Source organism: Piliocolobus tephrosceles, chromosome 12, assembly GCF_002776525.5.
Source record: "Piliocolobus tephrosceles isolate RC106 chromosome 12, ASM277652v3, whole genome shotgun sequence".
Taxonomy (NCBI): Eukaryota; Metazoa; Chordata; class Mammalia; order Primates; family Cercopithecidae; genus Piliocolobus; species Piliocolobus tephrosceles.
The window spans coordinates 117221026-117233879 of record NC_045445.1 but is presented as its reverse complement, the minus strand read 5'-3'; the positions used below and the strand labels follow the sequence as shown (position 1 = coordinate 117233879).

Sequence of the window (12854 nt, the reverse complement as noted above, 5' to 3'; positions counted from 1 at the left end):
ACCTAATAAGATAGATTTGGATAAAACAATATTCATACTCAAAAATATATAGACAAGCCTTTTAGATGAATCTTGTCCCCCCATCTCCTGCCATCCCCCACCCAGCAAATATCGAGGGAGTGGAGTCACCTATATAGGGTAACTTGTGAACGCTTAGGGAAAAAAATTGGTTTAGGCTACTAAATCAATGGGTATATTTTTCCAGTTTGTCCCTGTTGAAAATCCCAAATCTGAAATACTAAGAGAGTCTACCAGATTAACAATCCAGGATTTAAAATGTTTCAAAGTCCTTAGTGTTAATTTAACTTTTTTCTGAATGGGGTTTGAATTACCTATCTTCCATTTTCACAGCAAAGCAGTTTCTAATTGCCACTGGCCAAAGGAGCCCTAGCTAGATGTATAATCTTACCAAGTCACTGAGGCTCTAAGGCAGCGTTGTCCAGTAAAAATATGTGAGTCATATGTATAATTTGAAATGTTCTAGTGGCCAACTTAAAACAGGTGAAAATAATTGTAACATTTAACCTATGTCAAAAATATTGTTTTAAATGTAATCTACATAACATCATTGTTATTTTATATATATATTTCAAATGATATCTTTGAAATCCAGTGTATATTTTATACTTACAGCACATCTTAATTCACACTGGTCCCATTTCCAGTGCTCAGTAGCCACCTGTAGTTAGTGGCTACTTTACTGGACAGTGCAGCTCTAAGACTTTAGGATCTTCATTTAAATAATAGGCAACAACCTAGAACTCTTAGATTCCTTAATTCAGCATCTCCTTTTAGGGTATACAATCAAGTAGGCACACGGCCTAGCACACGCTAGGTGTTCAATAAATATTTATTAGGAGAAATGGGGAGAAAAAAGGAATTCACTGAATTTAATGCTAGGGATGACCTTAACTCATCAAATCTGCTTGTATTTACAGAAATAACAGTTTTCCTAACAGGAAGTGATCCCAATATTTGAGGCACTAAACTACATTCAGAACACTTCATGGCTATTTAATCAAACCTTCAATAAAAAGCTGCTGAAGCAGCCAAAGGCCTAACTCCAGCTTTCCCAGTGGCTCCCAAAAACGGTTTTATTCATTTCCCAACCTTAATTACAAGCCTTTAAAATACAAGGGCAATACCATTGTCTTTTTTGTGAGATAGAAGAAAAGGCAAGAAGGATCAAAACAAGGACAGACAGGCTTCAGGTGTCAAAAGCATAGGCTCTATATACTTCAGAGATCTTGAGAGCGGTTAGCTCTCACCTAGCTTTGTCAGAGCCTTCAGAAACCTCAGATGCTACTGAATCCAAGGTTACCATTATTTTTATCACTATTATTAGCTACCATTTATTGGTAGCTAATGAACTCAAAGAATGAACATACAGCAGAATCATGACTCAAATCCATGCCTGCCTTCTCCAAAGTCTGTGTTGTTTCCACTGTGTCACTAGTAGGTATCAGAGACATTTCTAATTATGAGTGCCTTTCTTTGACTGGCTAAGGAGCACACCCTCATTAAGTTTATCATTCAAATAGGGAGCTAAAGCTGTGTGGTGAGGTGGACGACTGAGAGGGAAGGAAAAAATTCTTGTACAAATAAGTTAGCTGTTTAAACACACAAGAAGAAAATGCCTTTTGAAAAAATGGTTATAAATACTTGCCTTTGAAGAAACACGTGAAAGCATCTTTCAAATGGAAGCCAACAGCTTATAAAAATGGCTACCATCTGAAAAGATGATTAATACACTGACTTTTCACAACAAATAGGAATCTAAACTGGTAAACACATATCCTCCTTAAGGGATTATGTATGTAATCTTAATAGTGGTTAGCACTCTGCCCTGTACAAACATTCACTCACATAAGCACTAAATGACATGAATAATCATTTAGTATTTCACTGTAATATATAACACTCAAACTTAATTTTTTGATAACTATATCATGTTAAAATACTTTAAAAAAGTAATTTCCATTTTGCTCACTGGGAGGCTTTCTGTTTACAAATAGAAAATATTCCAGCCAATAAATTCAGTGATACAGTTTAGACGTTTGTCCCCTCCAAATCTCATGTTGAAATGTGATTCCCAATGTTGGAGGTGGGGCCTGATGGGAGGTGACTGGATGATAGGGGCAGATCCCTTGTGAATGTAGCACCATCCTAGGTGAGTCCTTGTTCCATTCACTCAAGATCTGATTGTTTAAAACTCTAGGACCTCTCCCCCACCTGCCTTGCTCCCGCTCTTGCCATATTACATGCCTGCTCTTGCTTCACCATCTGCCATGATTGTTAAGCTTCCTGAGGCTCTCACCAGAAGCTGGGCAGATATTGGTGCCATGCTTATGCAGCCTGTAGAATTCCGAACCAATTAAACCTCTTTTCTTTAGAAATGACCCTGCCTTGGGTGTTTCTTTACAGCGATGTAAGAATGGCCTCATATAGTCAGTTTCCTTTAAAAACACAAAGTTTTACAGTAAAGTATTACGCTGTACTTTTATATTTAATCCAATAGAAAACAAAATGAAAACACTGTCATATAGTATCATATTACAGATGTGGCTACCATGCAGATCAAAGCATGTAATCTATTCTTGTCCATATATATCAATGTAGGCAACAACTACTAAGCAAAATACACATTGAGTTTGTTTCTTAACATTATAATGGGCTTAATACAATAAGCGCTGAATGATGATTTGTCACTTTAAAACCAGACAGAGGACTCAAGCAGTATCTAAACTGTACAAGCTAGGCTCAGGCATGACCAAACTCCTGGGATACCCTTGAAACACCCCCACTAAAGTCCAGATGGCCACAGCTGTGGATTGTGGAGCTGTGTAGGCGGTAACCCTAGATCAAGAAAGAAGAAATACTAAAGACATAAACCCTATGATCATCACACAGTTCAGGGGCCACATGAACCAAGAGATTCTGCAGAGTTTTAAGCCTTTAATGCATGTCAGCTTTGTGAGGATTCTTTTCTTAAAGGCAAGACACACTATGGGGCCCAGATGCTATGCTTAGCAGTGGAATCAGAGGCTTCCTTCAGTGGTGCAGCTACCTCCCTAATTGAAGACTGCTGGTAACACAAGGCACAGTGGTTTCTGTTCCTGAAAAAGCAGTTGCTAGGATGTCTCCCAACAGAATTGCTCCTCCCAATCAGAGAGGAAGCTCCCCCAGAGCTCTGCTCTAATGCCACAATTCCCCACACTCTAGAAAATGATGTCGACATCCAGTGCTTTGTTTCCACAGTTTTTTTCTGAGCTCAGCAAATAAACAGGGTGGTGCCATTATGGCCCAAAGTGTTTTACTTCTGTCAGAATTTTAGGTCACTTCCTAAAACAGTTGTATCAGAGGTAGTAAAACCAATGGTCTGTGCAATGAATTCACCCCACAGATTTGCCTGGTTTGGCCGCCGCAGTGTTGTTTTGTTTTAAGTTGAGCTACATTTAAAACTGGGAGACTGGCCCGGCGCGATGGCTCAAGCTTGTAATCCCAGCACTTTGGGAGGCCGAGACGGGCAGATCACAAAGTCAGGAGATCAAGACCATCCTGGCTAACACGATGACACCCCGTCTCTACTAAAAAATACAAAAAAAAAAAACTAGCCGGGCGAGGTGGCGGGCGCCTGTAGTCCCAGCTACTCAGGAGGCTGAGGCAGGAGAATGGCGTAAACCCGGGAGGCGGAGCTTGCAGTGAGCCGATATCTGGCCACTGCACTCCAGCCTGGGCAACAGAGTGAGACTCCATCTCAAAAAAAAAAAAAAAAAGCTGGGAGATTTCACATAAAAATTTACATATCTAGCTTTTCTCTGAAAAATCACATGATCTAGCAACTGCAGGCAACAACTGGCTGAAGCTAAGGTACCACTCCCCTTTTAGAAAGGACAGTTTGCCTAGTTCCTATACTCCCTAGCTGGTCCCAAGCACTGCAGCCTGGCCTTGCGTCACTCATCTAGGTATCTCCTGGGTTTGTGACACCCAAAATGTGTTCTGCAGAAAGGTTTAAAGATACAATAGTAAGTATCAGTGTACTCTAGTGTGTCTCAACGGCATACTATTGATACAATAATTTGGGGCACAAGAATTCCTTGTCATGCAAGACTATTCCAGGCAATGAAAGGTATTTAGCATCCTGGCCCCTCCCATAAAATCTCAGTAGCACCCCCAAGTGGCCTCTAGAGAGGCAATACTTTCTTGGGCTGACAGCCACTGCTAGCATATTAAGGTAATGAGGTGAGTGAGCATTTCCGAAGGTTTGAAAAAAAGTTAGTCTTGTCTTGAGAGGAATTTTATGATTGCAAAATAAAAGAATCATTAATTTTTCTGGTTGGTCTGGCCCAGTAATAATTGTTGAACAAAACACAGTACATATATGAGTATAAAGCTTTCAAGCTTTCACCCATTTTTTTGCTGCTTTGGAGGTTTTGATTTTAGATCATATTTATTGAGCCGTATCTGTGTACCAAGTACTGTACTAAGTGCTTTACCTCATTTAATCCCCAAAATACTTCCATGAGAGAGGTAATATTATCATCCACATTTTACAAATAAGTAAACTTGAAGTTCAGAGAGGGCAAATAAATTGCCTGTGGTTACACAGTCAGCCAGTAGCAAAACTAAGATACAAATTTAAGGTTATGCTCTTAACCATTATTCTTCCATACTACTGGCTACCTGGTAAGACTATGATGATGTCATAACTCTTAACAACAGTTTAAACCAAACCTTGCTTTTAAAACAGAAGAGTTTTTATACTAGAGTGTGAATTATTCAAGTTAAACAGTAATAAAAAGTGGCTGATATTGAGGCATAACAAATGATATTTTACTGGCAGAGACAAGAGTTCCATTTTTCAAGATTTTTAATGCATATATGTAAAGGTGCTACCAAATAACAAGGGAGAGAGGAATACGACAGTTATTATTTCCCCTAAATTAAGCCTCCTAAATAATTTATGAAACAGTCATCCTATAGGATTTTTATTACAATAGAAACCATTTTGAAATAGTCACATATTCACTGCATCTATCTCATATTCTGTTATAGTCTCAAGAGATATACTATGAGACTGAAATATGTATATTAAAATAATCCTCAAAAACATTTTCAATTTAAATATGGCCTCCAGAAACAATATATTCATATTTAATTTAAACTTAACACCCCCCACAAAGAATGTCTGTTAGCTGCCACATTAAACTTATACACAAGAATATTTATAAATATGCATAAATATATAGAGACTACATACGCAGAAATTTCAGCTGAGAGGACACAGAGGCAACAATACCCCAGGAGTAATGAGCACACCCAGCATCTAGATCTTGATTTCTAATTGCATTCTCTCTTTAATAAAGGGAACCAAGGCCCTGTGGAGAAATGGATGATTCTAAAACTGGGGCAGGGAATATATAGGATGAGCCTGGAGCATCTTGTAGTACCAGAAAGTAAGGAAGTACTAAAAAATCAAAATCCCATGATGATGAGGGCATGTCAAAATGACACAGGAGCCAACTGAAGGAGCTCCCAATGGTCAAAGCTGGAAAATTTTGAACACCAAAATATAGTATTGTATTATAACCCAATGTATAAAATAAATAGCCATGAGCCCATGCTGATATAAAGAAATGACTGAATAAATGAATGAATGATAAATAAATGAGGGTTGGGGGGAGCCTCCCACGCAGAAATCCCAAGCAATTTACACAGATAATTCACCTCAAGGAGGTGGAGCATAACTTCCCACCTCTTCAGTGTGGACTGCACACAGTGACTGCTTTCCAAAGAGCACAATACAGGAAAGAGGTGTTTAAAAAAAAAAAAAAAAAAGATTACAGTGAAGAAACCTAACAATCACGTTCTCAGCCAGGTGATCAAGGTCAACATCAACAGTGATAAGTCATGTTGATAGTATGGATTGTTTGCATGGTGTGATGAGAATGTGAGAGTGGCACTTTATCTTTGTGGTCTTCCTCCTCAAAACCCATAACCCCATTCTACCCACGAGAAAACCATCTGACACATCCCAATTGAGTGATAGTCTACAAAATACCTCATCAGTACTCCTCAAAAACAAAAGTCTGAGAAACTGTCACAGCCAAGAGGAGTCTAAGGAGACATAACAACCAACTGTGATGGGGTTTCCTGGATGGAATCCTGAAAGAGAAAAAAACATGTTCAGTAAAAGTTAAGGAAACCTGAATAAAGTAGTACAGACTTCAGTTAATAATAATGTTTCAATATTGGTTCACTAATTGTAACAAATGTACCATGCTAATGTAAGCTGTTAATAATAGGGGAAACGGAGTGCAGGGTATATAGGGACTCCCTGTACCATCTTCTCAATTTTTCTGTAAAACTAAAACTGTTCTAAAAAATATAGTTATTTAAAAATAGAAAAAAAATATACCTCAAGATGGTTTATCAACCCTGGCACAGAAATTTTATTCACATCTCCAGCTCTGAAAGCAACTTCTTTTCAGTAGTCTAGAAATCTGAGAAAACGAAAAGATGGTTATCTTTTTGCTAACTTCCCAACTCAATATGGAAAGTAACAAAAACTAGTAGACTTCTGGTGCCTCAAAGTAACAGCAGACAGGATGCTAGACCACACTTTCAGGGCAGGTTGGCTCTTTCCCAAGTATCCTTACAAGCTGAATCTTCTTTTCTTTAAATATCTTCTACAGCAAGTAAATTCTACATTATCCCACAGAAGACAGCAGAAATTCAAAAAGAAAAACAAGTCCACTACTTATTTTCTTAAGTCAACACCTGGTTCTGACTCAGCATCCTGAGCCTCCATTCTATTTAGAAAAGAGGATTAAGCCCAGGCCTATGAAGCATGCATATAATTTTTTTGTTTTTGTTTTTGTTTTTTTGAGACAGGCTAGGGTATAGTGGCATACTCACGGCTCACTGCAGCCTTGACCTCCCAAGCTCAAGTGATCCTCCCATCTCAGCTGCCCAAGTAGCTGGGACTATAGGTGTGCACCACCACACCTGGCTAATTTTTTTATTTTTCATAGAGACAGGGTTTCACCATATTGCCCAAGCTGGTCTCAAACTCCTGGGCTCAAGCAATCCGCCCACCTGGGCCTGTAATCCTAGGTGCTGGGATTACAGGTGTGAGCCACCATGCCCAGCCTGTATGATTTTTAATTGCATAGCATACAGTGTGTATAACTTTTTGAAAAATGCTACCTCTATTATAAATCCTGTTTCTGGTCTGTGAAAAACTACATATATATATATATATATATATATATAGAGAGAGAGAGAGAGAGAGAAATAGTAACCTTATTCACTTATTTTGACAGATGAGCACTCTCCCCATTTAGAGATTATCTGCATTCTCAGTAAACCTAGTAATTCAATGTTAATATTATCATTTTAAGGCATATATTGGCTTTTATCAGAGCTATCATACACACAAGTTTCTAATTGATCTCCTGAGTAAACTTCATTTTACAACCACAGTAGAGCTAAAATAACATACCCTGTTTATATCATATATTTAATTTAGCAGTTTACCAAACTTTCTTATTTTTTAATTTCTCAGTTACTTTGATTATCCAAAAAAAAAAAAAATGAACTTCAAGTATGAGCAAGAAGCACTGTGCACTGGCATGAATGCTGCTTCTACCATGTGTAATATTTTTTTCTACTTTCTGATACAACAACGCAAAATCCACCCCACATTTTTTTTTTTTTTTTTTTTTTTCCCTTTTGGGACAGGGTCCCCCCTTTCCCCCAGGCTAGGGTGCAGTGGTGCGATCTCGGCTCACTGCAACCTCCGCCTCCCAGGTTCAAGCAATTCTCCTGCCTCAGCCTCCTGAGTGGCTGGGATTACAGGCACCCTCCATTATGCCTGGCTAATTTTTGTATTTTTGTAGAGATGGGGTTTCACCATTTTGGCCAGGCTGGTCTTAAACTACTGACCTCAGGTGATCTGCCCACCTTGGCCTCCCAAAGTGCTGGGATTACAGGCGTAAGCCACTGCGCCCGGCCTTTTGTTTGTTTTTTGCCATCCCACATTTATGTTAACCCCTTCTTACATGCCTATAGTTTTCTCCCTTTCGTAAATGCCTATAAAAGTCACCGTGTGTGGATTATCACTTTCAACATTTAGTATGTTAACTTTTTAGTCTCCTCTAGGATTTTTCACTATAAATCTTGAGAACAAGAACCAAACATGCTCTTTTGGCTCCAGTGCCTTGTACACACTAAATATTCAATATAAATGAGAAAAATAGGCCTTGAAAATAACTGGAAATCTAATATGCTCTGGTTAAGGTGTTTTAAGGTCTTGGTTGCATCAATTCCTAAATGACGTCATTTTAAAAGAAAGACAGAACAACCTATTGGTGACATATGCCAGAGGCAGATCATCTGCACATTTTATTAAAGAGATTACTTAGAACAGTGTTTTTTAAATGGTGGGTTTTGACCTATTAATGAATTGTATAACAAATGTACTAGGTGATGACTATCAGGGGAAAAGAAAAAGAACAGAAAATATCGAAGTGTTTCACACACAGTAATGGCAAATACTAATTCAAAAAACTTGTTTCAGGTATGTACATATGTATTAGATCACGATTAAAATGTATTTCTTACTGCGGGTTTGAGAAACAGTAACTTCAAATATGGTGATATATTTTAGGTTATATAAGGAAAAATATTACTACTTTCCTTGTTACCTTTTTCTGAATAGATGGAAGCTTTCTGATTAAGAAGCAAAGTGGAGGTACTGGAGAAACCCTCTAGATATGAAAGTTGAAATGACTTAACTCTTCACGTTACGAATTTCTGTGTGATTTCTCTCAAGTGCAGCCTAGATGTGTTCATGTAGCATCCTCACATACATATAGGAGGCTCCTGCCTTATAATATATTTAAAAGATTTTTTTAAAAATGAATAATCAGTCTCATTAACCCTGAAATCCAAGATCACAACTATGGGAATTTCCTAGTGGAAGAGTTTGAAAGATTAACAGAAATGCCATTTATAATCATTAACTAAACAATTTCTAATGCATTGCCCATTCATTTAATACAATCTAAGCTTGGCGATACTGAAGACCCATGTCCTCGTAGTGAGAGAAACACACTGGCAGTTATAATAGAGTGGGGTGAGTTCCATAATTAGTAGTCAGAAAAAGAAACAATGAAGGTAGAACAAAGAGAAGGAGAGCTGAGGAAAGCTTCAGGGAAGAGATGACATTTAAGCTTGATTACAAAAAATAGGTTTTTTTGTTTAAAATAAAAACTATAGAATTATAAAGCTGGAAGAAACTCCACATCATCTAACCCAGTAGTTCCCAACCAGGGGTGACTTTGCTCTGCAAGGGACATTTGGCAACGTCTGAAGATATTTTTGGTTGTCATACAGAGGAAAGGTGCTATTGACATCTGACAGGCAGAGTCCAGAGATGCTGCTAAACATCCTACACTGCACAGGACAGCCCCTGACAACAGAAAATTATCCAGCCCAAGATGCCAATAGTGCCAAATCCGAGAAACCCTGAACTCAACCCAAATACAAACACTTCACACAAGAAGATAACTAAAGGCTGGAGGGATTTTAAAACTTGTTAAAAGCCAAGATTATTAAACAGGTGTCACAACATCTTGCCTAAGTATTTAATTCATAGCACATACCCATGTGTGTTATTATACTAGGAAACAGATGTCTAAAAAAGTGGGAACATTTTCATAAGGTAGAAAGATAAACTGTCTAGAAATCACAACTGATATTGTTATGTAGTCTTTCCTGATACAGATCTACCAATGGTTCAAAGCAAGAATTATGGTTACAATACCACTAACAAAAGTATACCCTTATTTGTTCATAATACTGTATTTACCATCTGCTTAATTCAGTTATTCAACATGGATTTGAGAATAAGAAAGATTACAAAAACTAGGAAGTTGGAAGATTTGTATATCCCACACACATCTAGTTATTTCTTGGGGCAGATTTTTCAATCTCCACCAGCTCTAATGCTGGGGATCTGGCACCTGAGTAGGATTAGCCCCTTTTATTCAAAATAAACTGCTAAATTACCCTTCTATTTTCTGGTGAGGTTTCTAATAGCAAATGAATTGTCCAAAGAATTTGTAACTCCCACTAGCAGTAGTAGTAGTAGTATTAGCACTAGTAGTAGCAGTAGCAGCTGCTGCTCTTAGGGTCTTGACTTAGGGCCTAAATCTAAGCACATGAAATCACTTGGACATCTTTTGTCATCCCTGCTCTTAAATACACAAAGGACACGGAATACAAATGGAGGGGAGGGTGTAAACATGTTAACAGTAATATAGATTCAATTTCAAAAAAGAAATATACTCCTTACCTCCAATTTTCAACTGGTGAAAATTCAACTAAGATAATTCATCCAGTTTGACACAACACAATTCACGGTTAGAAACTTGAAGAAAAGGCTGAAGACAGTATCCTAAAAAATAAAAGGCTAATGAGGTAAGATTCAAACTGTGAAAGCTTTAAATACAACAGTGTGAGCAAGTGATATAGTGTATGAATAAAAGGTCATGAAAAAGCAGGCAGCCATTTTACTACATGAAATTTCAGTGAATGAAATTTATGTTTAATTGATACTAAGAGATAGTTTTCCTGACTGACTGAGCCACCCTGCTCCTCTCTCATCACCTCGAGTGCCTAAGGCAGAGCTTTACAACAGCAGAGGGGATGAACAAAGCTTTCCTGAGATTTTAGCTTCAGAGAAAGCTAGCAAGAAGAGCTTTAGCTGCATCCCTGGAAAACCATCAGGAGTCCCTGCAGCTTCCCAAGATGTACTAGTCATTAAAATTAAATGAATTTGATTGCAAAACTGTGCTGAGGCCCTTTTAGGGCCATAGGTCTTTAAAATTTAAAGGACTCCGTGGTGAGTCTGATTTAGTCTCTGGTAAAGTAAAGGAACTTTTTAAAATTCCCACACCCCAAGTAAGCACCACACTCGCACTGCAAGCCCACAACAATGACCAGAGTATACAATCTTTTCTTCTGTTTTGTTGTTTGTTTGTTTTTCCCTGTTACCTTACCTCTTCTCAATAGGATTATAACTGTTCACTCAGGATTGGAAGGCCTTCCCCATGACCAAACCCACAAAAATCACTAATCTAACACTCAGGAATAGCTTTAACTTCTTCAAGTTATCAAGTTATCATGAGCCTTAGTAAAATAATAGAGCTATACATTTAACAACTCAATAAATGACTACATATTTCAGGTTAATCAAATAGCTCTTGTGAATGAGAAAACAGTTTGTCCATATATAAATATTTCAGCTAATAACAGAAGTGACCAAATTGAACAACCACAATTTTGCAACCTTTAATTACATAACTAAATTCATGCACTGTTAATCAATGGATGGTAAAAGCATTAGGTAAAAGGTTGGGCTTCACAAAGGGATCAAGCTGTCACCACTTGAACCCTCTGATGAACCTTCACAACACTTAAGGTGAAATGACCAGACAATATATGCCTCCAGATGTAATGTAATATGAAGTGACCACAAACACTCTTGCCCAGCCCTCCAAGAAAATATATTCTGAACCTAATTAAGTACATAGATCTAATTTCCAGTCCATATGAAATAAGAGGATAAAGAAACAAGTTAAACAATACCTCACCAGAATGGGATAGTCTGAGGATGAAAAAAAGCAGACAGGATTGTTATAAATTATAAGAGAATTAAGAGACTTAAGGGGCATAACCAAATACAACGAGTAGATCCTGTTGCAAAGAAACCAACTATAAAAAAAGAATTTTTTTTAGACAATTAGGGAAATTTAAGGATGGGCTAAGTACAGGTGGCCATTGAACGGCACAGGTTTGAAGTATGTGGGTCTACTTATATGTGGATTTTTTTCAATAAAAAAAAGTTACATCAAGTGTGCTTGCCTCTCCTTCCACCTCCTCCCCTTTTTCTGCCTCTGCCATGCCTGAGACAGCAAGACCAACCCCTCCTTTTCTCCCACCTCCTCAGCCTCTTCAACATGAAAATGACAACGATGAAGACCTTTATGATGATCTACTTCCACTTAATGAGTAGGAAATATATTTTTCTATGATTTTTAACATTTTCTTTTCTCTAGCTTACTTTATTGTAAGAATACAGTAATCTATGTAACATACAAAACATGTGTTAATTGTTTATATTACTGATAAGGCTTCTGTTCAACAGTAGGCTAGTAGTAGTTAAGTTTTGGGGGAGTCAAAAGAAGCTCACGCTGGTAATCCTAGCACTTTGGGAAGGCAAGGCGGGAGGATCCCTTGATCCCAGGAGTTCAAGACTGGCCTGGGCAACATGAGGAGACCGTATCTCCACAAAACAATATAAAAAAATAGTCAGGTGTGGTGGTGCATGCTCATGGTCCCAGCTATTCAGGAGGCTGAGGTGGAAGGATCACTTGAGCCCAGGGGATTGAGGCTGCAGTGAGCCATGATCATGCCACTGCACTCCAGCCTGGGGGACAAAGTGAGACCCTGTCTCAAAATAACAACAACAACAAAAGTGCAGGTGGATTTTTGGCTCTGCAGGCAGTCAGCACTCCTAATTTTGGCTTTGTTCATGGGTCAACTGTATTGTATATGCTATTAAGAATTCTTATTACGTGTGCTGTATAAGATAATAACATTGTAGCTATGTAAGAAAATGTGTTGTTTTAGAGATGTTAAATTATTGAGGAGTGAAATTATGTCTTGGCTATGCCTTAAATTCTTGGAAAAAAGAGGAGTAAGGAGATGAAACTAGTATGGTAAAACGTACATAACTGTAGCATCAGAGTTTCATTAGACTTTTCATTTGTGTACATTTAGAAATG

At 38.0% G+C, this 12854-nt stretch overlaps 1 protein-coding gene across 6 annotated transcripts in view; it reads right to left on the bottom strand.

The window, feature by feature from the left end:
• TAB3 (TGF-beta activated kinase 1 (MAP3K7) binding protein 3) overlaps positions 1–12854 on the bottom strand; it is a 61971-nt gene that overhangs the window by 33644 nt on the left and 15473 nt on the right. For 4 of the 6 annotated variants that reach the window (XM_023202946.1, XM_023202947.2, XM_023202945.1 and 1 more), the window contains exons 2-4: positions 10361–10462; positions 6419–6503; positions 6062–6165 (exon numbers count right to left, since the gene is read on the bottom strand). The exons of 1 other annotated variant lie outside the window; for it this stretch is intronic. The gene's annotated coding sequence lies outside the window, so the exon portion shown is untranslated. The remainder of the gene's footprint in view (positions 1–6061; positions 6166–6418; positions 6504–10360; positions 10463–12854) is intronic. One more of the 6 variants, XM_023202943.1, reaches the window with a different exon arrangement.